The following is a 2,891-nucleotide window of genomic DNA, read 5'->3' as shown; positions in this document are numbered from 1 at the left end:
GCCACTGTGCCCAGCATCTAAAATGTCCTTTTAACAATTTCTTCTCTCCAGCTCAGCATTCAATCCAGCACTATAAATTGCATGTTATGCGTTGTTTTACAGTTCATTGATAATTCTTGCCTGATGGTCATACGACGGTGATTTTAAAAATTCTCCTATCCTTTCTACACTTATTATTTGGCATTCTATTAGAAGGAAGAGCTTTTCCTTTTCCCTAATATACTGTCAGTATGAACTAACATAATTCACCTTATTTGATGTCTTACAATCTATTATTGTTATTATTTTGATGTAAAATTGTCCCAGATTTGTTCAGTGAGATCCTTTTTCAGTGGACCCTTATGTCCCTTTGAGATTACATGTCCCTGTCTTTCTTTAGAGTACTTCCTCACATTTTCGTATAACAAGATTTTTTAAGGTTAATCTTGTACTTTTCCTGCCCCAGCGTGAAATCAACCATTTTTCAAAGAAGTTTGACTTTTTCTAGTGAAAAATGGTATTTATAAGCCAAGATATGAGCCCTGGATGTTTTCATTGCTACCAAGGTACCATTTCTTCTAGGTCTTTTCAGTAGACAGAATTGGAAAAAAAAGGCATTGCTCATGAACCATAAATGTATGTGTATGTGCATATATAAAATATCTAAAATAATGTTCCTTTCCCTCCTCCAAGCCACTCTGTCTACATATGTGTATTTGTGTGTGTGTGTGTTTGTGTCTGTGTGTCTTTGTATGTAATCCTTAAGATTTTTGGAACACCATATAAATATATGCGTGTATATGAGCATGTGTATGTATAAAATCATGAGTTAATGGTAATTCTAATTCCAAATTAGCAGCAAAGGGTTCTTTCTTATTTTCTACCATTATGTGTTTGTATTTTTCTTCTCTCACAGTAAGAACTCTATCTCCCAAGGATATTAACATACTCATTTGGTCAATTCTATGATACACACAACATAGTTTCAGAATCACTATGTCCACACTGCTCTGGAAGCAAGAAACAAACTTTCTAGGTAGACTTCAAGATTTGTTGGAAATTTCCTTTGCTTTTAAAATGATTTATAATTAAAGTACTATGTTCAAAAGCTACTTGTTTTTTTTTTTCCTCTCTCCTTCAAAGTGGTTATATTGTTTCTTTTTTTTTCTTTTTTTTTTAAGTACAATTTCCATTTTATTTTTCTCCAGAGAATAGTCTGTATTCAGTCTTTAAGAACTTACCTCCTTACATGGGCTTTGGTGGGGGATGTGGGGCAGCACCTGCAGGTCTAAATTGGGGTGGAGGTGTTCGGTCCTTGCGGGCTTCACGAGATCGATTCCTGACTTTTTTGCTGTGAACTGCACAACTCACACAGTAATGTAGCTTCACATACAGACATACAGCTTGGGAAGCACACAGGCATCGAAGACGCTTGCTTCAGAAATGTCCCTGACTGCTGCAGCCTCCACTATGTTTCGAATGACGAATTTCTTAACGGCCTTGTCCTTGGGCACACATCGGACACAGTTAGTGCGGTGAATAGGCTGCGTGTGGAGGCAGCCCTTTTTGGCACGGACCGGAGAGAGATATTATTTCTTTATAATATAGTTAGGGTCTTTTTTCTGTTTGTATATAGTTTGACTTTGTCTTCCCATCCTCGTTTATCTAATTTTAAATTTCAAATATGTAAAACATCAAAATAGTTCAATAATACAAAACTATGTAAAAACAAAGTTCTCACTCAGAAAAGTGTTGCTCCTTCTGCTGTTGCTTTCATCTCATTCCCAACTACCCCATGTAAGAAATCAGTTTTGTTAGTTTCTGGTTTATCCTTTCTGCCTATTTATGTTTGTTTGCAAAAATAAACAGACAACATGAGTATTTTAAAATTCTTCCTTCTTCCTTACACAAAAGGTAGAGGCTGGGCATGGTGGCTCATGCCTGTAATTCCAAAACTTTGGGAGGCTGAGGCAAGAAGATTGCCTGAACCTAGGAGTAGGAGACCAGCCTGAGCAACATAGTGAGACCTCATCTTTACAAGACACTTAAAAAATTAGCTGGGTGGGCCGGGCGCGGTGGCTCACGCCTGTAATCCCAGCACTTTGGGAGGCCGAGGCGGGTGGATCACCAGGTCAGGAGATCGAGACCACGGTGAAACCCCGTCTCTACTAAACATACAAAAAACTAGCCGGGCGCGGTGGCGGGCGCCTGTAGTCCCAGCTACTCCGGAGGCTGAGGCTCCGGAGGCTGAGGCAGGAGAATGGCGTGAACCCGGGAGGCGGAGCTTGCAGTGAGCCGAGATCGCGCCACTGCACTCCAGCCTGGGCGACAGAGCGAGACTCCGTCTCAAAAAAAAAAAAAAAAAAAAAAAAATTAGCTGGGTGTGGTAGCGCATGCCTGCAGTCCCAGGTGCTTGGGAAGCTGAGGTGGGAGGATTGCTTGAGCCCATGAGGTCAAGGCTGCAGTGAGCTGAGATGGTGCCACTGAATTCCAGCCTATGTGACAGAGCAAGATCTTGTCTCAAGAAATAAAAATAAAATAATAATAATAAGTAGATTATGCATGCTTTCTTGTACTTTTTATTTAATTTTTAAACAACATACACTAGAAACCACTTCAAGTCAGTTCACATAGATTTTCCTCACAGAAATTTTCCTCATAGCTTTTCCTCAGTCTCCCCGTTTTTATTTTATTTATTTATTAATCTATTTATTTGTTTATTTATTGAGACAGAGTCTTGTTCTGTCACTCAGGATGGAGTGCAGAGGTCTGATCTCAGCTCACTACAGCCTTGACCTCCCAGGCTCAAGTGATCCTTCTACCTCGGCTCCCAAGTGGCTGGATCTACAGGCACACACACCACTACACCCAGCTAATTTTTAAATTTTTCGTAGAAACAAGGCCTCACTGTG

The 2,891-nt window shown here is 40.0% G+C and overlaps 1 pseudogene; it reads right to left on the bottom strand.

Annotated features, from left to right (window-relative positions):
• Nucleotides 1–1,224: 1,224 nt before the first annotated feature.
• Nucleotides 1,225–1,580, bottom strand: LOC100589396 (annotated as a pseudogene).
• Between the last annotated feature and the right edge of the window lie 1,311 nt (nucleotides 1,581–2,891).

Source organism: Nomascus leucogenys, chromosome 16, assembly GCF_006542625.1.
Source record: "Nomascus leucogenys isolate Asia chromosome 16, Asia_NLE_v1, whole genome shotgun sequence".
Taxonomy (NCBI): Eukaryota; Metazoa; Chordata; class Mammalia; order Primates; family Hylobatidae; genus Nomascus; species Nomascus leucogenys.
The sequence above is the reverse complement of the archived record's forward strand: the minus strand, read 5'-3'. Positions and strand labels throughout refer to the sequence as shown.